The sequence below is a fragment of the Phyllostomus discolor genome, chromosome 15 (genome assembly GCF_004126475.2).
Source record: "Phyllostomus discolor isolate MPI-MPIP mPhyDis1 chromosome 15, mPhyDis1.pri.v3, whole genome shotgun sequence".
Lineage (NCBI taxonomy): Eukaryota > Metazoa > Chordata > Mammalia > Chiroptera > Phyllostomidae > Phyllostomus > Phyllostomus discolor.
In genome coordinates, this window is record NC_040917.2 from 17,194,360 (window position 1) to 17,219,106 (window position 24,747).

The following is a 24,747-nucleotide window of genomic DNA, read 5'->3' on the forward strand; positions in this document are numbered from 1 at the left end:
GATCTTATCACTGGTGAGTGCCCACACTCATCTTGCTAGCAACTCTCCTGATAACATAGGATAACAGAAACAAGTATCTATTCCTTGCAAGTCCACCCAGCTTTTTCTACACATGTGACAGTGGGCGGGCCCCATTGTTCCAACCTTGAACTCCCAGCGGTGGTCTGGGAGCAGGCTGCAGAGTGGGGCCATCAGTAAGTCACCAGCATCTCCCAGCAGTTCCCAACAGGATGCCAGGGAGACTGCTCCAGACAACTGTTGGGACCCCAGACGAGGATCCCGCGGTGCCAATGTTTTTGAAGACAAAACACCCTTTGCCAGAAGACCTTGCTTGGGCCATTCGGGAGAGAGATGTCAAAAGCCGTCTCGCTTTCCCAAGGAACGTTGCCCTGTTTCATTCTCCCTTCAGGTTGAACTCTTCGGTGTTTGTGGAGCGAGGATGGAATCTGTTGGCTAGATGCAGACAGACTGAAACATGAGGGATTGAGGAAGGGAAGGGACAAAGGATCCGCTATCCCTCCTTCCGGCCAATAACTGTCCCGAGTACTGTAATTAATCGGCAGTCACCTGTGACTTGATTGCCAATGGGTTCTTCCGGCTTAAAGAGAGAAAAAAAAGTGCCACAGAAAATGTGGGTACAGGCCACCCATGAATGGGCGTGAAATGATGACAGGATAAACCACCAGGTTGCTCTAGTGCAAAGGGCATGTGCCATAGAAAGACACAGGACAATTCAAAATATTCATGTTCCTGCACAAGGGTAGGGGTGGGGAGATTTTAACAATCTGAGAGTTTCTCTTCCCAGTAGAGCAGGGCTGCCCAACCTTTTGGCATCTCTGGGCCACACCGGAAGAAGAAGAGTTGTCTTGGGCCACACATTAAATACCTTGCAACGTGTAACGACAAAAAAAAAAAATCTCATCATGTTTTAAGTAAATTTACGATTTTGTGTTGCATCACATTCACAGCCGTCCTGAGCTGCGTGCAGCCTGTGGCCTGCAGGTCGGACGCCCCTGCATTAGAGGGGGCATGATAAAATATCTCTACGGACACTCGAGTTTCAAAAGATCGAGGCAACCAAGTAGAAATAATGAAAATAATAGTACACTTGCAATGAAAGGAGACACAGAGAGCTACGGCTTTCTGAGAAAGACCTGGCCACCCGTGGTTCGCCAAGTCCATTGAAACCAGCCCCAGCCTTCCTGAGTGCGCCTTTGGTGGAGTTCTCTGTGTGTGTTTGCTCAAAGGCAACTTGGAGTTTGCAGCCTGAGCATGAGGATTGGACACAGGCATGAAGATCTTCTGCATGGAGGCACGGAGGAAACGGTACCAGGAAAGGGTTAGGGAAAACCTAGAAGCTGCAACATCTGCGTGAGAGCAGGAAAGGATTTCTTCCTGGAACTTGCTGAACATCTTCCCATGGTCCTTAGCAAGATACGATTGGAAAATAATATCAAAGTGATATTTATAGTGTTATTGGGTGAATGCAATTATCCTAGAGTCACTTGTACACAGAGGTGGCTCTAGAAGTTACATATAGGAAGACGTCATGTTGGCAATCTAAATGAGGGTGGGCGCCTGGGACGTTTACTGGAACCTGCATTTGCATACTAAGTGTCAAGCTTTTACTTAACTTGTCTGGTGCTCATTATCTTTTGGGGATGGCTTGAGTGGGGCCTGAAGGCTGTTACTGGGTGGTCTCTATAGATTCTCCAGATGAGTTTTTTGTCCTACCCACTATTCTCCTTTTATAGTGTTTGTAGTTATTTCTATCCTACACTTCCATGACCGGCGTAAAGCTCTGCACAGTGAGAACATTTGAGGGGTGTCAACGCGAGACATAACTGATCCACGAGGACCCCCTGGCAGCTGCAGTTCAGATCGTGGCAGCCAGTGAGGGCAAAGCAGACAAGGACTCCCTGATCCAACGCTGCGTTAACAAGGTTTAGCTTGTACATCACCCTGGGGAGAGCTCTGTGTCAGGTACAAATAGTGAGCTCCTCTTTGAGAGCCCTGTGGTCTCTTATTGGGTTGGTTCGGCCATCGCGGCACCTCGCTACACACACACCGTTTTCTGGGGGGCTGCCTCTTTTCCCAACCCCCCCCCATGAGAGTGCAGGGAGCCCAGGAGCTGCCTGGCGCTTGTAATGATGCCTCAGGTCCCTGGTCCCTGGATCGGGAATGGGGACTTCAGCAAGACGGGCTGTGTTGAGTCACATCGCCAGGAATTCAGAATGAGGCAAGAGATGAGAAACGGGTTTCTCTCTGGGTAGGTAGAAAGACACGTCCTCTGTCAGTTTAGGAGACGGTGGTGCCTGTGACTCCGGCGACAAAAATAATGAAAGTAGATGTTCTGGGAGAACGGAGCCAGACGAGTGGAGATAACCTCCTGGGTGTCTCACTACTTCCTGATCCCCATTTCTTTCCTCGGGGCTGGCTTGTTGTTCGGGGCTTCTCGGAGCTACCGTGGAACCCTTGCATTACTATTGTTTCTCTCGTATTGCTTAACCTCGGCCCCAGTGGTCTGCGTTACTCACACCTTTGAAGGTTATCACTTGGAAAGTGGCTCAAAACTGTTTGTAATCCCAAGGAACTTGAACGTCAGACCTCTGAGAAGTATATTCACCATTGTCCCATGTCCTAGTAACGTTTGTTCGCTCCCCTGTCAGGCTGTGCCACTGGTTGTCTCTGTTTAAGTGTCTTGGACTTGGCTTGTAACCATTCTTAATACTTCAGTCCTCATTTTAGAGCATGGAGGTCGAAGGGGAATTAAGTACACTGTACTTGTAATTACTAATGATTGAACTTGATTCCATGAGAATGTATGTGTCCAAAGTTACTGTGCATCACGAGAGAACAGAAGGGTCAAGGGTAATCAAACACGTGTTACGAGTGGCCAGAAGCGAGTTCTCAGCCTTTAGAGGGAACGAGAGAGAGCCTGTCATCTGTGACTCATCCCGGTGCTCTCCGACAGCGCTCCAGAGAGGGCGTTATGGGCAGGTACCCAACTCCACACGTGCAGACAACGGGACCTAGACAGGTATGTGCTTCTGAGGGAAGAATGTACGAGTGACCCATTCTCTTGAGAAGCTGGTGCTCACCCACAGTTTTCATTATGCATATAACATATGCTCACTAACATGATTTTGAAAATAGAAAAATTAAGAAAATAACCTTTTATTTCTAGTAGAAGTATCTTAGTTTCCTTCCTAACACACGTTTTCTCAACATTTCTTGTCCTTATGCTAGACATACAATTACGTAATTACTGTTGTTGCTTAATGGGATATCAAAGGTATAGCTTAAGTTATTAGTTTTACTGATCATTTTTCATAATTACACCATATGCCACCTTGGGAATATATGTTATGTTTACTGAAATATGGTATATTTTAAATATTAGGAGTGTTTCTGTTTTTTTTTTCTTTTCACAATGATGGACATCCCTAAGCAGTATCTGTCAAGTTAAAGCACAGCATGTTTGTAATGACCTCCGAGGCAGCTCTCTCCTCAGACTGCATAACCTTCTCCCTCTCTTGCACCGGCCCGTGCTTACCACCTCCTCTGCATCACTTCGTCCTGGCTGCAGGCTGGTTGCTTCTGAGCGGGCCGGGCTCTCTGCTCTCAGCTGACCCCTTTGCCACGCCCCTCAGCTCTCCTCTCTAAAGTTGCTGTCATGTCATCTGGCATCTGTCCATGTGTGGCTGCACATGCTTGTAATTTTGCCAGGTCCTGCCCACCAAAGACACTTACCATGCATGAAGTTCGAGGTTCACAATTCCTCGTGGAGGAGAACGGAGAGGAGCCAATAAGGAAGTCAGGAGGGAATGATGTATCATAGCTTTTTAACTCCCTGCGGAACTAAGTCATGGTTTCCTTAGTGACTGGATGGCTAACACTAACATCAGTTGCATTTCCAGTGATGTTACCAGCTGTGACTCTGCATGGTGTCCTTTTTCACTATGTCATAGTAACCTTCCTTAGTGTGCTGCCTCAACGTCTAGGTACATACACCCAGTATGCAAGTTTACATGTATAATCTCTCAAGATGGGGCATGTAGTGGGCAATTCAATAGGCTCTTTATCCGAGAGCAAGTAATTCAACACACATTTCTTGCTTCCAACACTTTGCAATGGTACATGAATTCTTGAAACACAATTTTCCTCTGGGTCTTTTTTCCTTTTATTTGAGACTTTCTGTCTTCTAAAACATCACTTGAAGGCCAGTGGATGGTTGGAAACACGCCTCGGGAACTGCGGAACTGGTCGGACGGTTAAAGAGAAGCCAACGGGCCTGACAGGCAGAAACTCAGGGGAAGGACCCTCATTTCAAAGCAAAGGATACTTCTGTGGATAGTCTTGCTGTAGGACCTATGTTTTGAGTTTTCTCTTGCTTTTTTAACCATGATATGAGATCTTAAAGTGATAAAAGTGAAGGAGACCAGAGACTAAAGAGGTTAATCCTTATGGTTTCTCTTCCGGCTATGAGAGTGAGTTCATCTTCACCTAATGAGCGTGCTCCCTGCTTCTGGGTCTTCTCATCCGAGTGCCCCGGGCAACACGCCCAAAGGCTGAGCAGCACTGGGTCAGGTTACTGAGAGTCCCACCAACCCACACAAGTCCGTCCAACCGGGATTCCAACGTTGCCTCAAAATCATGCAGAACAGTTTATGTGAATAACTATAATTAGCATCATTTGCATACAGCCTAATCAAACTTTACATTGTTTTCTTTCCTGGGGTAGCTCTCCAATATCCCTAACCAGTATTACTATTGCCAACTTTGCCTACATCTGTGGACATTTTAGTTCTCATTTTGTTCACGTTCTCTGAACACCTCTGCTATTGGGTGACAAAGTATATTTATGTAAATATTTTAATGGTGCCTGGTATTAACATCCCAATAAAGACTTAAAAACCCCCCAAAAACCCAGGAGAGTAAGGTGGGGGTGAAGGAGTTTGGAAGAGCGTGGATGAATACCACGTGTTCAGACACTGGACCGCGAGAAATAGGGAAGTGCGATTTGTCCGAGAAGTGAAACTGACGAGCTAGGGGGAGGAGCCTGAGCCGAGCGACCACTCAGCACTGGCCCGGGCAGGGACAAACACAGAAGTCGGGAAGCTGACCTAGTGGGAAAGGCCAGGGGAGCCCAAACAGACTCTGGTCAAGCAGAGAGGCCTTCTCAGGACCAGCACAGGCCCAGCTGAACCTGGAGAATGTTTCACTAAGGGAAGAAGGCCAGACCTGCAAGCCGCCGTGTATGATTCCATTCCTATGAAATATTCAGAGCAGGTGAGTTCACGGAGACAAAAGACACATCAGACCCTGGATGCCGGGGTCTGGGTCTCATTAGCAAGAGCTTTCGTTTTGTGTCACGTTTTCAAAATGTGAAAGTGTTTTGAAATTAAATAGCGGCTTTGGTTGCACGATTTACAGACCACACGGAACACCATGGACTGGGGCATGTGAAAAGGGCGAATCTTATGATGCGTGAATGGGATCTCAGTTTTTAAAAAGTTACTGCCCATCCTTTCCCTTGACTCGTATATGGAGAAGACTTGCTTTCTTTACGGGGGCATGTGGGAAGGCAATGTATTTCTTTTTCTTCTCAGCATCCCCAGCACCTGGGTGCGGGGAGGGAGTAGAGCTCAAGAATCAGGAGCCACATGTCAGCTCACTGCCACTTGAACCCAAGAGCACTTACAAGTCACCTCTGCAGTGGACGTCTCACAAAAGGCAGCCCTCACCCAAGATACGTCCTGCGATCCTGGGTCACTGAGGAGTCTTGTCACAATGCCAACTCTGAGAATCTGCATCTTTCACAGGCTCCTGGGTGGATAACGCTGATAGATGTTGCTGTTCCACAGAGCACACACGGAGCAGTGAGGCTCCAGGCAACGTGTAAGTGTGCATTTTGTTCATCAGGGAGGGCTCCCTGGAGGAGGCGCTTAGACCAAGTTTTGAGGGAAGAAGGGACATGGGTTGTTTACCAGGGCAAATAGGAGAGTCCAGAAGGAATAAGATGGTTGGAAGGCGGAACCATGTAAGGAATTCGCAGTGAGAAGCAGGCTCTCGCTCTTCCAGGAGGTGAAGACGCAGGGCGGGAAACACTGGCAGGTCAAGGGATGCGTCCCCCTTGGCCGGCCACTCAGAGGCTGTGTTTGTCGGCTGGTGTGTGAGCTCTTCATGGTCATCGGCCTGGCTGTGCCGTCACACTAGGAGAGGAAATCCCGGATTTAGACCCTTACTTCTTTTTTTCTTTTTTTTTAAAGATTTTATTTATTTATTTTTAGAGAGGGAAGGGAGGGAGAAAGAGACAGAGAGAAACATCAATGTGCGGTTGCTGGGGGCCGTGGCCTGCAACCCAGGCATGTACCCTGGCTGGGAATCGAACCTGCAACACTTTGGTTTGCAGCCCACACTCAATCCACTGAGCTATGCCAGCCAGGGCAGACCCTTATTTCTTTAGGTTAATTTTTAAAGTGCTTCTTCCCCTTCTCAAGACAGAGCTCATGTTTCCGGCTCTTTTAAAAATGGTTCCATGTCACTGGGAATATTATGTCTTTTAAAAGGTGCCAAATGACAGGTCTTTTTTTTTTCTCTCCCTTTGAAAGACTGATTTCCATTCCGGACCGTACATCCGAATGATCGAGGGAGCTTCTTAGAAATATCAGTGCTCAGGCCTCCTCTTTAGACATTTTGATGTAATAGGCCCAGGAAGCACTATTTTTAAAAAGCTCCCCCGGAAGATTGGAATGGACAGCCACTGCTCTCTGATCACTGTCTGAGTGTGGCAGAGTCCCTGCTGAGCTCCCTTGGGTTACCGGGAAACAAGAGCCCGTCCGGAAACACAGGCTGGGACAGTCTCATCGACCCTTTAGCAGGTGTGCAGGTACCTGACAGGTTGCATTAAGGCAGGTAGGGATGATATAGCTCTGGTGAATCCTTGTCTCTGTGAACCAAAATTAGGCCCACTATTCGGGAAGAATTTATTTCCATTTTATTATTTTCTTTTTCCAGTTACAGTATCATTAGCATCCTAATGAGAGAACTCTCATTCAGCTAGTTGATAAGTTAGTCCTGCTGGTTACTCCTTTGGGGCAAGTAGTCGGACAGGTTTGCGCCCGTATTAAAGTACCTGAAGTTTCTAGGCCTTGGGTTTACGTAGCCCACAAAGCCTGTGTTCGCTTGACCTGGGCTTGGTGTCTTCACCATTTGTTGGGGTTGTTGGAGAACGTGCAGGTTGTAGAGTTTCAGCATTAAATTCAATAGTTACTTGAACTCACTAGCACCAAAACTTGAAAGTCAAAGAAAATAGAGAAATAGTCATTGAAGATTGTGATATAGTGTCTCTTCCCTGACTCCCCCACACAGAGGAAACTCCTACAGAGCAAGATAATAATATTGTTCACATTTATTGAGCGACAACCACGTGTCAAGTGTGTTTTTCATGTCATCTTGTGGAATGTCCCATCATCTCTATGAAGCAAGTATAGGATTCCATGTCTGGGAAGTCCAGGCTCCGAGAATGAGAATGCTGGTGTGACGCAGACACCGGCCTGCAGTGTCTGTGGCGTTGTGGATGAGGTGAAATAAATTCACACGGACTACCGAGTCCTGTGGAGGAAAAGGGACGGCGTGACTTCTCTCTCAAGGGGAGAGCGAGCCTTGGAGCACCTCGGCCACCCTCTCCGGAGGACAGCACCCCTATCCTTGCCTGTACAGACTTTTATTGGACTCAATTTGCATAGGAATGCAGGGTGCATACGTAAAGCTCATTAACCATTATCAGGCAGTAAGGATCAAACAACAGATAACATACAAAGAACTCTGAAGGCCTATTTTGAGTCAGGGTCAGATAGCTAAAGGGCCATAAAACTTTGGGGAACAAACTCACTTCCTGCTTGGACCCTTATCATTTAATTGAGAGCATTCTAAACAAAGCAGGTTTCACAGGATTTTACGTATTCTTTCTTAGGCCTGATTGCCCTAGGAAACCCGCCCTTTCCAGCACAGGGCTGCACCCACCACCAGCATTGTTTCAGGCTTACGGCATTGTTTCAGGCCTAAGTCAGGCAGGGGAAGTGAGGCAGCCAGGAGATTAGGAGACTTCTCGCAGACAGAATGAGGACTCAGGCTATGTCAAAGCCAGGGGCGAGGGTCCTGCCATCACCCCCTTTTGCTATAGCCCCCAAGTCCTTCCCTGGGGCCTCCACGTGATCATGCCTGTCTTAGATCGTTCCCCCCTTGGGGAATCTTACCTGTCATTGGCTAACCGGTCAAGCATTAGGGGCCAGGCAGGGTGAAGTAAAAGGAGCAGAGGCAGCAACCCTGCAAGGGAGATAAGCTTTGTCTCCTCAGTGGCTTTTGGTCCAAAGGTCGCTCCGCTCACTCAGCCTTAGCCATGGGCGGGCGGGGGGGGGGGTTACAGCTCCTGAAACCAGGCAGGGCAGTTCCCAACACCAGTGTCTTGCCCAGGGTCTCACAGCTGGTCATTAGCCAAGTTGGGTTTCACATCTAGGTGTCTCCCTCTGAGGTTCTTACTTATGCTAATCTGCCACTCCTTGGTGATACAATAATTCCCCTATAAAGAGAAAAAAATCCATAAATAACTAGAAAATCACCAACTCCCGAGCTATAAAAAATATTGTTTTGTTCAAGAATAATGCCCAGCAAAGTTAATGATTGTTGCTTTTTCATAGGATTACAAGATTCATGCCTTTACACCCAGTGGAGGGAAATGGAAATGCAGGCCCCTCGGCCAGGGGGGCAGACCAGGGTGGAGGCCGTTGAGAGAGTCCTCCTCCCTCACTTTCAGGCAGCGAGTTCGGCGTCCATTTCCAGCCCACTCCCACCACGGACTCAGGCAGCAAAGGACCAAGTGAAATGAGATCATCAAATCCAGACCACAGCCAACGGAGAGGCCATCCAAAATGCAAGAACAAATAAAATAAAGACCTCTGGCAGAGCTCGGAGCAAAAAGACTGCAATTCAAAGGGGACTGAAATCGCTTTCACTAGCTCTTGCTAAAGCTGCCGAGAAACCTCAGTCCCTCCGCTCCCCGTATTATTTATTGATCGGGCCTGTGCTCTCACTGAATCCCGGACGCTCTGCAGAATTACACAGGCTTCCGGCTGCAGAACGCAGCCCAGGAAGGCGATGCCTCAACTCCAGAGCTGCTCCTTCTCCAGCTAGGGGACTTTGAAACAATGCCACAGATTTCACTGCCCAGCCATGGGCAGCTTGGGCTCCCCGCGGGTGTTGTCGCCAGTTTATTGCAAAGTCTGGAACGAGGCAGTTATTTATTTTTTTTCTCATCTGGAAAATGAGGGGATTGGACGAGATACCTTTTAATGTCCCTGCCAGCTCTCACAATCTGTATTATAGTAATGATGCTCATGTTCCAGTTCCCCTTTCTGGGGAGCCCGCTGATGCCTGCAGGCATTTGCCCCTCTCTCAGAACGATGGTGTCAATGGCTATTGTGTAGTGATAAGAATTTCCATTTCTCAGATTTAATTATGAATCCCTCCAAACAACACTTGCTTCGGTATTTTTTATTTGTACTTCCTAAGTCAATGAACCTGCAGAAACCCTAAGCATTCTTGAACTTGACGGCAGCCCAGGCTGCGGTGGCAAGGGCGACTCAGGTGCCTCTGATGGCCACCTCTTGGTCCGGAAGCTGTCCTGAGTGGAGCGGTTACATAATGTCAGAACTCGGGTTCCCCACCGGCGTTGTCGCCAGCTTGTTGTAAAGTCTGCAATGAGGCAGTTATTTATTTTTTTTTCTCATCTGGAAAATGAGGGGATTGGACGAGATACCTTTTAATGTCCCTGCCAGCTCTCACAATCTATATAATAGTAATGAAATTTGTGACATTGTTTCTCTTTTAGGAAGCAAAAAAAAAAAAAAAGTTGGCTCTAAAGACCCAGAAGAAAAATTGTGTCTTCCTTTCACCCCATTAAGAACAACCCCTGTTGCCAAATTAGTGACATGGTAAATTGGGGTTACAATATTCAGTGTCTCTCCTTACCTGGTGCAAGCCGGTAATCAATTCTCACTCTGTGAAACAGAGCATTCTCTTAAAACAAAGGCACCGCCGGCAATCTCGATAGTGATATAAATCCAGAAAGATGGAAAATTATTTTTTGGCCTACACTTGCTGTTAAATAAGTAAGATTTCTGTTTGAAATGAAAGCAAGAATATGTTTTTTAAAGATTTTATTTATTTATTTTTAGAGAGGGAAGGGAGGGAGAAAGAGAGAGAGAGAGAGAAACATCAATGTGCGGTTGCTGGGGGCCGTGGCCTGCAACCCAGGCATGTGCCCTGACTGGGAATCGAACCTGCGACACTTTGGTTCGCAGCCTGCGCTCAATCCACTGAGAGGAATATGTTTTATGAAGTGGCTACTGCCTGTCTGTATGCCCACCTGTCCATCTGTCTGTCTGGCTCTCTCCATCCCGTCTCTCTCACATCTAGCCACGGACCTTTAATCTCATCTTGGATAGACCGAAAACTCCCAACTCAAAAAAGTAAATCATCCACTCTTGGATAGTGGTCATGCACGTCTCAGATGTTTTCCTTCCTATTAATGTGAAAGCTTCCCCTGAATCCCCGAGCCAAAGACTGAGCTGCGTTGTGTTTATTCCTTTTCATTTATTTGATGGTGATGGGGAGAAGGTGTGACTGCCTTGGCTTTTGCCAATAGTGAGTGAGGAGACCTAAAATAGGATCCCACCAAATGACAATACCGTTTCATTTCACACAGATGAAACATAGGATCATTTCTCCCCCTAAACTGAGTTGAGCTGCTTCCCCAAGAGCCGTTGCTTTGAGGAAACGTTATACCACATTTGGCCATACTACTGTGATTATTTGTGGCTGTGTAGATTTGGATGAAATGGCAAGGGACAGGGACAAGCAGCGGCCAAGGTGACACGGAATGTGGGGGAAGGCACAGCACTACAGAGGGACCCGAGGGAGCACGTCTCTGTGGTGGGGGAAGCAAGTCATAGGAAGAAGAAAGAAACCTAGTACCGATGGTGTCTGGCAGCGAGTCATGCCAACCAAGCTCAGGGACAGTTTTGGCCAATAAGGCCACCACTTAGCAGATGCACCGAGGCCTTGCTGGTGCTCAGCATGCTGCAGGACAACAATGAAGCTGCAAAGATCGTATTTTCAACTCCAGAACATTTGATCGATGCCCAATAGGCTGTGTGGCAGGCACAGGGGAGAACGAGAGAAATAAACTGGAAGTAGACAGAACCTCAAAGAGTGTGACTGAAGCAGGCACCCACCACCAGGATCTCTACGTGACGTGCAAAGACTCAGCCAAGAAGACCTGTCCCCGGCTGCGTCGAAGCTCCTTCCCAAACCGAAGCTTTCTCCACGTGAGCTCAGGTCCTTCCTCATCTTTGTTGTGCACTTCCTCTGGTCTGTAACGACTTCCCCTGTTTCGTCCTCCTGGGGAACCCCCACTGACCCCTGAGGACGCACCTGCCTGTCTTTCCCAGATGGCATTTAGCCAGTGCTCCATCCACTCAACCCACGGGGCTCACCCAGTTTTCCATGCACATTGCCCAACAGTGTCTTTGAGGACCACCCCCTTCTCAGGTGAGGTTCTACAGTTTATACCTACAGGTATCACAGCAACCTTCGGCGGATCAGAGTGATGCAGAACATCCTGAAGCAGTGGTGGCTGCTTCTGTCGCCTGTGCTCAGGAGCTCACTGTCCGTACTGCCTTTAGCCTTCTCAGAACACTTCAGAGTCACGACGGAGAAGGCTGCTTCTTCCTCAGCATCTCTTACTTGGCCACAGTTTTCATTCTTCTTCTCAATGGAATCTGCGTAACTGGAACTGAAGCGGTTTCGGCTCAGAATCAGCAGGAAGTCTCGGTCGAGTCGGTAGGTGAGGCCTTGGCAACGGGCCTGCACGGTTCACGTGTGAGACGCAGCAGCAGCTCTCGTCGCTGTGCAATTTCTTCTGTCTGTTCCAAGGGACTTGGCAACTGTTCCTCGCTTCAGTGGATTTGCTTAGTGTCTGATGGGCAATCCTTCCTCATGCCTCTCAGGAACAAAATGTACCACAGCACAGTTTCATCTATTTGGAGATGTATTTTTTTTTCCTTAGGGCTAGTAAAATATTTAGTAGCTGCTTTGTAAAAAAAAATACAGAACTGTAGTTTGTCTCACATCAAAATGTATATTACTAATATGCACGTGTGTCCTGTTGGTCTGTTTCCATGTATTTCTGCATCCAGAATAACTTTCTTTTTTTAAAAGATTTTATTTATTTATTTTTTAGAGAGGGAAGGGAGGGGGAAAGAGAGAGAGAGAGAGAGAAACATCAATGTGCGGTTGCTGGGGGCCGTGGCCTGCAACCCAGGCATGTGCCCTGACTGGGAATCGAACCTGCAATGCTTTGGTTCACAGTCCGAGCTCAATCTACTGAGCTACGCCAGCCAGGCAGAAGGACTTTCTTTCACTGCCAAATTATAGGGGAAATTTGGAAGACATTTCACATGGCATTTACCAACAATGCTCAGCTCTCAAGCGCAGTGGTACAAATACAAACACGTGTGGTCAAGTTCGGGCAGTGAGAACCACGTCACAGTTGCTTGCTGGCCACCAGGATGGTAAAATGCCATGGAACATGAATTGCTCAGAGACGTTACGAAGTGAGGGAAAAAGTATGTGTTAGAATTGACTAGCTGTGGCAAACACACATAACATCTAGAGCTTTTCTCATAGGAAATTCAGAGCTCAAACACTCACACTGTAAAATAATAAAGGAGCAAGCAAAGTGATTCATTTAAGAAGTCTGAAACAGGTAAAAAGTTAAATCTAAAGTAGACCAAAGGAAGAGACGGACAAACCTATATAAAGAAATTAATCAGAAAACCCAAAACAATAGTATCTTTTTTAAAAAAGCAGTTTTGTATCTTCTGTGTTTATTTTGTTGTATTTCCTGGGCATAGAGTAAGATCGTCTGCAGAGAGTATTCTCTTTCTCTTTGCAATATCTGTGATTCGGTTAGTTCCTTCTTGCCGCATCGCCCTGGCTGGTGTGCGTTGGCTGTTGGTTGGAGATGTGGACCTTTGATCATGGCAGTTTCCTAGGGTATTTTTTTTAAAACCTGGAATAGATGTGGCACTAAATTGAATGCCCTTTTCTTTCATCATTCACTGAAATGATCCTGTTGAATGAGCACTTGTTATTTAACGTCCAACTAACGCGACATCCTTGAATCTACCCAGGTGTACTTGTGATGGCTCGTCAATTTAGCAAAACACACCTGCTCATGTTGTGTTATATTATGTTATTATATCCATAAGGTCAATATCCAGCTTTAACAGAATATATCTGAATACGCGCAGCTTGCTAGGCCTCGGATGGTTGTTGTCCTGGGGTTTTGAGTTTTTGCATATTCTTTTTTTTTAAAGATTTTATTTATTTATTTTTAGAGAGGGAAGAGAGGGAGAAAGAGAGAAACAGAGAGAAACATCAATGTGCGGTTGCTGGGGGCCGTGGCCTGCAACCCAGGCATGTGCCCTGACTGGGAATTGAACCTGCAATGCTTTAGTTTGCAGCCCATGCTCAATTCACTGAGCTATACCAGCCAGGGCTGAGTTTTTGCATATTCTTAACATGAACACCAATACTCCAGAGCAGAGGCAGTCATTCTACTTAGTAGTGACATGTGTTGTAAAGTAGCCACCATAATGTAGACAATAGGCACAGGCAGAAGACTAGACAGCCAGAGAACAGACTAGAAATAGACCCAAGTAAATATGAGAAAGTATATGATGTTCAAAACCAGAGCACTGTGAACCTCAAATAAAAATCCAGGCCGTCTCTTGGGTCTTCGAGGCCCCAGCCTCTGCTCCCTTGGCCTCTTGCATCCTCGACTTGGTGCTGCCCGGGGACTGCCTGCATTCCTCCTTCCAGACGCCCCAGGAATGCCGGCCATGGGAAGGGGCGGGGTGTCTGGGGTCGGCTGGTGGATCTGGACAAGTAGAAGCCGGTAGACTTCGCTCTCCCGTGCCTTCTCGGCCGGGCCGCTGGTTCTTGTCTAAACAAACACGTAACCTGGGTGTCCGACTGGTGTCTCAACATTGCTATCGGGTCCTTGGGTAAACATCTCTTCTGAACAACTATAAACAAATGACTTCATGTGTAACACGCAGAACCTCTGTGGTCTGGAGTTACATCATTCCTCTTTCTCTTCCTCCCTCCCTTTTCTCTCTCTCTCTCTCTCTGTCTCTTTCTCTCTTGCTGTCTCTCTCTCTCTGTCTCTCTCTCTCTCTGTCTCTCTGTCTCTCTCTCTCTCTCTCTCACACACACACACACACACACACACAGACTTTCTAAATGCCCAAATAGCACATTTTTTTTCTATTGAAACTAAAATAGTTCAGAAAGACCTTTCACCTGAGTATAAAGCCCAAGTGCCTAGTTGGACTGTGGCTGAATTTTGAATCCGGGAATCTTAGTTCCCTGAAAGACACGTGGGTTGTGAAACCCCGAAGTCACTGGAACACCTGTGAGATAATTCCTGGTTCCTGGGAGCCAGGGTTGTTGAGATCTAAACGATCAAATGCTATGAAACAAGCTGTCAAGGTGGAAGAACACTTAACCTGTCCCCTCCCCCTGTCCCCTCCCCATTTCCGGCTCCCTGTACCTGTTGAATCACCACTGGACACGTCTCCCCCGCCTTGTCTTCCTGTGCCTCGTCCCCTACTTCATTCACATCTCTGCTCACCTGCCCGCTCCTGCCTCCGCTGGATCAAAAGTTCTGCTGAGTCCGTTTAGCCTAAGTCCCCATCCTTGGTGTCTGATCAAGTCCCTCATCCCTACCCTGGAAATCTTACCATCCTGCTCTGTGTTCAGCAAGAATCCTGTCCAGTCTGTCTAGCAAGGATGCCCCTGGCCTTGATGTTTCCACAGTAATTTTCTATGATCCCCTGCCCTCCACCCTGCTCCTTGGCTGGCAACCCCCAGGTGCCCTCGTTGTGTCTGGAGTTGAGCCCAGTCTCCCCGCCCTGCTGCACAGCCCAGCACAGTGGGCCTCTTGAATAAAGTCTTCCTCGCCATCTGTACGAAGGGTCATCACATTTTTCCTCTAACGGTTGCTTACTTCCACTCCCCTCTCCACTTCCACCCACACCTGCCCTTCCCCCACGCACACACCCTTAGGTGCCAAACCTAGGCCCAAGCGCCTTCAAACTGTGCAGAGGTGGTACCTGGAACCTCCGCAGGTCTGAGCATCTCTCACACCGAGAACCCTGCCCTCAGGCTTTCTGCTGGTTTCCGGTAGAAACGAGGTATCATATTTTGCCATGTGCCTTGCGCACCCATGATTTGGGCCCAAACTTTCAGGAACAAAATCGTTCGCCTTCATTTTTTTTCATTCAATTTTATATTTATTTATATTTAGAAACAAAACCGATGATCGTATTCCAAGGTATTATTTTGCATGCAGATATCATTATTGCTTTCTAGAGTTACATTTTTAATATGTAAGCATAAATAAAAAAATTGAAACAATTTATATAGACATAGAATTAGTACCACCCATGTATAATGTGCATCCTTATTTTTCTGTCAAAACGTTGGGCAAAAAAGTACGCATTGTACACAGCAAAACATGGTAACTCGCAAGGATGTCTTTGTAGAGAATTCTTACAAAAATTTGAGTCAAGCAGAGAATACTCCTGCACAAGATCTCACAAGACTAAGAAAAAAGTGCTTCTGACAATAACAGTTTGCAACTGCTTTGATGCATTTAAAATTAAGGGAGGGGACCACGAGGGTTACATAAAGGTGGGAGGGAGAAAGCCAGGCAGAGACTGGGCTACAGTACCCTATAATTTGTGTGTTAAGACTGTGCACTTCCACCCTGGCTGGTGTAGCTCAGTGGATTGAGCGCGGGCTGCAAACCAAAGTGTCACAGGTTCGATTCCCAGCCAGGGCACATGCCTGAGTTGCAGGCCATAACCCCCAGCAACCGCACGTTGATGTTTCTCTCTCTCTCTCTACCTCCCTTCCTTCCCTCTCTAAAAATAAATAAATAAAATCTTAAAAAAAGAATACTGTTTAAAAAAATTTAAAAAAAGATTGTGCACTTTCTTGAGAGCGGTCACACCTTTGAAGGAGGGCTCTCAAGGGGCCTTTCAAAGGTGTGTTGTCCCAGATGCACAGGGACCATGGTCAGGGTTTGCTTAAGGCAAAGATACGCCTTTAACTATAGAAGTTTTAGACGTGGGGGGTGACTGCCCACCACGACCTGCCCAGTTAGGAATTTGAGATCGGATCATCCTGTGGGGTTACTTCCTATAGAATCCAGCCCCACTTTTCTTGGTCCACAGAAGTGTCCCATCTGGACAGAAAGGGAGGGAATCATAAGTGACAGTTTGACCAAGTTGAAGAAGGGAACACACCTGTGTAGCTGGCACTCAGATGTCCAGGAAGAACACAGATTAGTTCTTCCCGTGTTTAAAACCACGTGTAAAAGGAATGGAACAGAATGAACGCGTGTGTCTGACTTCTTTTGCTCTGCTCTGAAAAGGCGACACTTACCCGTGCTTTGAATATTGTCCTCTACAACCCTCCTCATTTCCTCTGTGTGGCAAGCTCCCCGCACAGACTCTCTTAGCCTGAGATCCTCCTGCGGCTGACCTTGAACCCAGGGAGAGGCTTCTCCTCAGATTTTCTCTTGTGTTGTCACGAGCCCCAAAGGGAAACCAGCGAAACCTTCTTCCATCTGCTTTTGGAGCCTTAGGTGCTGCTCACACGAAACACTGAGATGCTTCGAGAATGGTGGCCTGGTTTATTGGCCAATAATTCGACGTGCCACCAGGGGAGGCAGGCTCACAGAACCAGTTACCGAATGTTCCAGGACAGGAGCCAGTCCTCCGAGGCTCCTGGGCAGCGGCTAGGATGAGTAAGTTGAAGGTATTCTTTCCCCCGCCGCATCTCGCCCGCCACCGTGAGCCCTGCGGGCCCACCCGCACTCCTGGAAGGAAGCTCCAGGGGCTTTGTCTGGAGGGACTGGCTGGCGGTGGCGATGCCGTCACTCAGAAGGAGTCAACACTGGGGCATTCGATGGAGAAGAGCTGTGCACACTTTTACATCTCAGGGCACTGAGTTTCCTCTGGCTGAATACTTGGTAAACTTTGGGGGGAGATGGCACAACCTCTATGGACCCCTGAGTCCTTGTCCCATTTTTGTCACTAATTCTGTGAACAATTGGGCCAGGTCCTTTATGTCCTTGGACCTCGGTTTCCTCCCGAAGGAAAAAAAAATCAAATGCAAGACTCTGTGGCCTCTGAGGGTTCTGGCCTTTGTTTGTGTGATTGGTGGCTGCTAGTCCCCTCACTTCTGTGCCTTTCTTGGTGTCACTCCAGCTTCCTGGCCGTCAACCCCCGTCCACCGAGCTCCTCTACAAAGTCTCTCTCCCACCAGACCTGGGGAGCGGGCCTCCCTCCCTGCGCACACACTCCTACTGAGAGGTGTCAGCCTCCCAGTGCGAGGCCGCTCCGCCCTCCCGGCACAGGTGGTTTTATCGGTGTCGACACTCACGCCCTAGCAGTCCGTCTGGAGTCTGTCCGGTAACGATGTCTCGCATCATATGCCGAACAAGTGGACTGCATGCATTTCGTCCAGCTGACCTCCACAGCTTCCTTCCATCTGCACAGTACAGGCTCTGATGTGCTCTGCCCTGTCCTCAAAGACCCGGCACCCCCTGCACTCCCCACACCCAGAGGTGGCAATTGTTCAACAGTGCAAGGCGCTTCTGCCGCAGCTCACAGGGGCCACTGGCTCCGTGGGTAGCAGAGGAGGGAGAGACTGGAAGAGCCACTTATGTGCCGAAATGCCAGTAGCTGCTGCCACGGGAGTTCAGATGCAGAGAACACCTCCAGACAGGAGGGCCAGGAGCCGGGTGGAGCACCCACCATTTAATGGAGAGTTCTCCGAAGTTACTTCCACGTTACTTTGGAATAGAAGCCACTGTTTATAAAAGAATACACTATGTATGAATATATAAGCAAGACAAAGGAGCACATTTGAATCTCCTGTGTTTTTTTTAAAAAAATAGCTCAAACTTATGTTTAGATCTGTTAACTCTTCATCCATAAAAAGGAAGAGCTGGACCACATGGCATTTGGAATTTCACTTTCTGCCCCTGGGATATGCCTAGCAACAGTCCTTCCCTAACCCCCAAAGGCTGGCAGGGACAGGCGCCCGGGGTTCCCCTCCCACACAGCCACACCGAGGGTCTACAGACCGTAGGACTGCAGAAGCTGCTCCGTGAGGTCAGGGACAACTGCCACTGCCTGAGTGGTCCGCGGGCAGGACAGAGGGCGGAGAGGCTCCCCGGGGGCAGAAGCGGGAGCTGGTTCATTCATGTCCGTGAGGAAACGTGGCCCGTGGCCATACGAGCCTCCCGTGGTGACTCACAGGCCCTAAAATGAGGCTTGTTTATTCTGGGGCTCTTGTCATCCTTCTGGCCCTGGAGGCATTTCAGCTCTTAAAAGCTGGTAGGTAGTGAGTGGGCTGGGGTGCCAGGAACAGTAATTGGACCGATGTGCTTCTCTCTCAGATTACTGCCAACTTCGTGTGCGTGGTATGTGGGCTTTTCATGTTATTCTGAGTGTGGCGTAACACAGCCAGCTGCTCCTGCGACTTTATTACCCTCCTTAGCTCACCCAGCCCCCTCGAATCTCGTTACCTCCCAGCTGCACCGTTTAATGGTCCTGCCCAGGGTAGCCTGTCCTTACGCCCCCCAAAGTTGCATGCTTCCGCTTCCAGCGTCCCCCTTCTCCCCAGGCTTTCTGCTGCCACGACACAGAACAAAACCAAAGTCTTTCCAGTCACACCGAAGCCTCACCGATGGCGATGTCACTCAATAGGAACACAGCACAGTTCAACCAGGGGCTGAGCCCAGGGCCTCCCCCCAGCTTCCACGCAGAGAGATGTCAAAATGAGAAGATATCAAAAGTCCACATATTTGTGGACTCAGACGCCAGATGCCACCCTTAACCACCTCGAGAAAAGAAAAAAGAATATGGAATTCAGTCAATACCCTGTTTATTGTCAATGTCTCCAATGAACTAGAACAGGAGCGGAGGTTTGGAGCGTGAAGAGTGTTGGCCCTGGAGCTTGACGGTCAAGTTCAACGTCTGGCTCTCACACTTACATTCTGTGTGACCTAACATTGGGGGCTGGTGACTGCTTGCCTACATTACAGAAGTTCCCATGAAAATGCTTTCCCTGTTGGTAACTGTTGTAAAAATGGAAGTGGCTTAAAAAATAGTCATGGACTCAGGCCCCATTGGGAAGAATTCATGACGAACTGCCATGATTCCATGGAATAGTATTACAATGAAAACTCTCTCAGAGTCTTCTAACATTCCTAGTTTTATCAGATGAAAAGGGCTGTCCCTTGGCTAATCCCCACCCGTGAAGATGTGCCTGCAGCACATAGGACACCCCTTGCAAACTCCCTTTGCTGGGGGCGATGCCACCCCTTCCCAATGTCTGCTTTACACGTGGACTTCAGTGGAGGGTATGGCTGCCGGTGCCCAGAGCAATTATTCCCTCGACACATATTTTTTTGGTCAGATAATCTGTCATTTCAATGTTATTTTGTGCATTTAAAAACCAGGTGTAGGTAGACTTCCATGGATGGAATTGAGCCTTGTAAGTCCGGCTGTGGTGACTGGGGTGTGGATTGCACTTGACCTGGGTTCTGACAAGTATAGGGACATAGATTCATGGTTCTCTTTCCCTCGGTGGCACCTTCCACGAGACGAGGCGCCGCTCTGACCTCAAAGTCTGTCCTGCCAGCTGCTCAGAACTTCGCAGGTGACTCTCGTAGGGCCTCAGCTACCCGAGAGACTGCTCCTGGAACTTGACGGGCACGCGCTCTTTCTGACAACGTTTGCTTCACGTTCATCCAACACAGGTCCTGCATTCATTCTAAAAGTTCGGAAAGTCTTTAAAAAGCAAAAAAAAACCCCTAGCTCTTTTAGTGTTACCCCAAATATAACCAACTGTCAGCGCTTTTTGTTACATAGCTCTCCAAATTTTCCTAGGCCAGCATGTGCATTTTATGAAAATTTAATGGAATTTTATGGCTTTTATTATTACAAAAGTAATATGAGATGGTTACAGGAAAATCAGAATACATTCAAGTGCAAAGGGGGAGGGGGGGAAGAACCACAGTTTGACACGCAGGGCCAAGGGCCAGTTCATTTTTGCTGTATATCTTTCCAATTTTTCCTATGGTTATATATGCTTTTTATTAGAATTTAATTAACTTTTACCACTTTTCTCAGCACAAAAGCAATGTAAATTCATTGTAAAAAAAATAGAAGATAGGCAGGAAAAAGACGAAAAATCTCCATAATGTTACCAGAGAAAGATAACCACACTAATATGCATATCCTTTGGGCTTATATTAGGGCCTTTTTATGCCCATGTGTGAATTTCTTTTCCTGCAAAAACAAGATAATACCAACCATACTGATATGCAATTTCCATTTTGTTGCTGTTCATTCATATGTGACTGTATTCCTATGCCATTAAATATTTTCCTATAACATAAATATTCATGATTCATAGTAGTATGTTGAATTAATATACCTTGAATTTTTATTGCAGCACCATTTTTAATTTTTTAAAAGCCAATATAACATTTGTCTGCATACAGGTAATTAAAATATCAGTATGAGCAGGCTTATTACAAAACGTGGTGGTCTTTATCTCACCAGCCCTCACCCATTAGCCCACTCCCCAGACTGCTGACTACGGTACCTGTACTTTTTCCTGGAATATACCTTGAACTACTGAACCAGTTTCCTGTTTGGGAGATACTCTGAATGACTCCTGTTTCTATTATAAACAATGCTACCTATAGTAAACGTTGCTCAAATAGTTGCGTGTGGGCATCTTTTAGTGTTTCCTAAGGACAGATGCATGGCGCTAATGGCGTGCTTATTCTAAGCACTTCACACGTATGACTCTATGTAGGTCTACCTTTGTGGCTGGTGGCACTGGGGTGCAGGGAGGTTAAGGAATCTGCAGAAGACAGACAGCGCTATGATCGGAACCCAAGCAAATGTTCCTAATATGTTCCTGCCTGAAATCAATTAAACTCCCATCTTCTTAAGAAAACAATGAACACATGGGGACTTTGGGGTGTCAGATGGATGTTTGGGGCCAGAAGCGCCTCCTAAATCCACCGTTCTCTCTGCCTGAAGCCCTGTGCTCTCTGGCCAGACACAGCCCGTTTCTGATTAATCTGGAAAAGAGCCCGCTTTGTCCATCAGGACGTTTCGGCAGAATCCAGTTTCACCTGCATGAGTGTGGGTGTGCGTGGAGGTGTGCGTGGTCAAGGCTCAGGGCCAGGGGACCAGGAATGTGGCCCAGTCGGTGGAAGGACTGACGAGGAAACAGAAGGGATCAGACAGAAGAGTAAGAAGCAGGTGCCTTACAGAACCCAGCACCCGCAGAGCCTAAACTCTCGCCACTCCAAGGGCTTGGTGAAGAGATTTGCAACAATAACTAAACGTAGTCAACACTTCCGGTCTTCTTGGGACCAGCGCTGTATAGCGTGACCTCATTCGCACCTCGGGAGGACCCTGTTCCTGGCCGGGAAACTGAGGCACAGTTCAGTAACTTTCCTGCAGTTAGTAGTGGAGTCGGTTCGAACTCGGAATGGCTGACAACCTGAGCTCTTAAGGATTATCGTCACTTAGGGCCATTCATTACACAAGGAAGCGTTCTCTGGTGCAGCAAGGAAGGGCCCTTCCATCCCGCACGAGGGGGTCCTAGAGGCCGTGGGTGAGGACCCCTCAAGTGCGTGTGCTGAAAGCATCTCAGGGGTGCGTGTAAACAGCACCCACGGCCCCAGAGGCTCAGAAGAACCTCTTAGCTTTTGTTTTGCTTCCTGAAGCTCCCCTCTCCCAGGGGCTCAATGCAAAAAGGAAAAGGTGTGGAGAGTGGGGCGCTCAGTGTCGGAAGCAGCTCGCTCGGCTCATTCTGGAAATCTGTCCGAGGCTAAGCCACGCCCATGCGGAGGCAGCCTGCAGCCCTCGGGGCACAGCTGGCCCCGCCCCGAACACGCCAGGCCTCTGCACAGAGAAAACCACTTGGGGAGCCCGGAGGCTGCTCTGGCAGCTGCCCCTGGTCCTCCCAGCCTGAGCCATTCTGCGGGGTCCCGCTCAGCCCACACCAACTAAGACAACAGTGAAAACCACCCCGGCTTGACCGCGTGCAGCAGGAAGAGACATTTCCCGTTAGATCGATTCACGCCAGCTAGGCTTATTCTGGGCTTGTTTTGTTTTGTTTTGTTTTATTTTTGACTCGTTAAATTTTTTGTTACGTTCATTTCAACCTTTAGTTGGGAAAGTCGAGATTACTACACTACTCTTTATTTGGAAGTAATTTCAGATTTATAAAAAAGTAAAAACAAAAACATACAAAAACCAATGCACACGCCCCGTACCCAGATTCCCCTGTTAACATTGTATCGCATCTGTGTGCTCTGTGTGGACGGATGGTACTTCCAGCCCTTCATGTGCTCTGGGCGTTCCTTCTACCTTCTTAGTGTCGACCTTTCCCAGCCAGGAGTGGCTTTGTTGTATCCTCGTGCTGACCACCACTGAGCTCTGGGAATACCCTCTGGTGGTCTCCGGGTTCCTGCTCCCTCTATCTCTCTCCTGTCCCATGCTCTGCACTGTGGACTGGAGTTGCCTCAGCAGCCCTGAAATTCGAGCTCCAAGGCTTCCCTCAGGGAGACAGAGGGCTCCGCCCGGGGCGCCCCCTGCCTGTGCCACTTCCAGAACCTCCTTTCTCCAGGCCAGCGAGGGCAGTCGCAGACCTCAGCTCCTCGGTGGCCCGTCTCAGTCCCCGCTGTCCTTCCTTGTCTCACATTCAGTCTTCTGGATGCTGGTGTTCAATATATATATTATTTTCTTTTTTAAAAGATTTTATTTATTTATTTTTAGAGAGGGAAGGGAGGGAGATAGAGAGAGAAACATCAATGTGCGGTTGCTGGGGGCCGTGGCCTGCAACCCAGGCATGTGCCCTGACTGGGAATCGAACCTGCGATGCTTTGGTTTGCAGCCCACGCTCAATCCACTGAGCTACGCAAGCCAGGGCTTCAATATATATATTATTTTCTACTTTTTACTTGTTTCAACCAGGGGGATAAATCCAGTCCCTGCCACTCCACTTTCTCTGGAAGCCCAGGATAAATTTTGTTTTAAAAGTTTCCCAGGTGTTTCCCATTTGCAGTCAAGTACGGGAACAGCGTGCATACAAAATCAAACGACGTGAATTGATAAATGAATGTTGATAGGGATTAAGCTACGAGGAAAAGAACTTGGTCCGAGTTGCTTATTCTCAGTGTGAGCCGGCTTGGCCTCAGAATCACGTGAGTGAGGAGCACCCAAGGGAGTCTCCTTGTGCTCTAACCAATTCAGTGTCATCGGACAAGTTGTTATGTACGACGCATTGTTGCTTCACCTGCACTGTTGTTCACACGTGGGAAGCTGATGCCTGAATACGGCAGGTGTCCCCTGCCCGCAGATAATAAATATGCAGAGGTCAAATCTGCCTTTCTAGTTTGTAAAGAAGAAAGAGGGAGGGTTCGGGACAGTTCTCAGACGTGCGATTCCCTGTGCTTGTCTCCTTTCGTCGGGATGTGCAGGCGGTGGGGACCCGACGTGGCATGTATTTGTTAAGTGATGATACAGTGGCTCCTGGTAGACGGCCTCCGTGGAGGGAAACTGAATGTTTAGCATCCCTAATCCAAATCAGAGGCAAGCACTGCATCAAAAAAAAAGGGGGAGGCGTGAAATTATAAACCTCAAGACAGGGGAGGTGGTGGTGGCAGAATAAGATTCACAGCATGAATTGCCGGAGTTGAACTGGGTGTTGTGACCATAGGAAAGGCAGGGGCCAGGCGCGCCTGAGGTCTGGAGCCCGGCTGTTGGGGAACATTCGGGGACTGTAGACAGGAGTAAGGCAGATGGAAGGTGAGGCAACGTCTCGAGCTGTTTATGTCAGCTCCACCACGGTGGTATCGGTGACATCCAACTCGTTTCTCAGCGGCCCTTCCTGTCCCTCACTGTGCACAGAGCCTCCGCAAGACCGGGGTAGACATGAGGATGGTGCACAGAACAGGGCCTCAGGATCGAGCAGAGCGAGGAGTACAAGCCCAGTGAGGCAGCTCGGGCACCTCCCAAGCCAGCATATATATAGTAAGTTCACATAAATGAACTTACAAATTTAAAAAATAAAGGGAATGTGTACGACATGCCACATACTTGAAATGCACGACCTCATTTTATTCTTCACAGGTTCTTTCTGTGAGGTAGGTGTTACTATTGTTCCCGTGTTACAAATGAGGAGGATGAGAGGCGGGTAGTAAATTACTATCTGTGATCGTTCAGGCTGCCGTAACAAAACGCTGTAGACCGAATGGCTTAAACGCAGCAAGGATTTCTTGTGCACAGTTCCAGAGGCTGGGGAGTCCCACATGGAGACAGAATCGGTGTCTGGTGGGACAGGCTTTCTGGGTCACAGACAGCCACGGCCCCTGTGTCCTCCTAAGGTGGAAGGGGACACGCATACTCTCTGGGGTCTCTCTTCCAAGGGCACTAAGCCCACCAATGACGGCCCCTACCCTCAGGACCCAAGCGCCTCCCACAGGCCCCAGCTCCAAACACCATGACCTTG

The 24,747-nt window shown here is 48.2% G+C and overlaps 1 long non-coding RNA gene across 1 annotated transcript; it reads right to left on the bottom strand.

Moving 5' to 3' along the window:
• Positions 1–703: 703 nt before the first annotated feature.
• LOC118498289 lies at positions 704–20,234 on the bottom strand. Its single transcript, XR_004900809.1, has 3 exons — positions 20,222–20,234; positions 11,546–11,553; positions 704–989 (listed from the first exon to the last, which is right to left on the bottom strand). It is a non-coding gene; the product is annotated as an uncharacterized LOC118498289 (long non-coding RNA).
• Between the last annotated feature and the right edge of the window lie 4,513 nt (positions 20,235–24,747).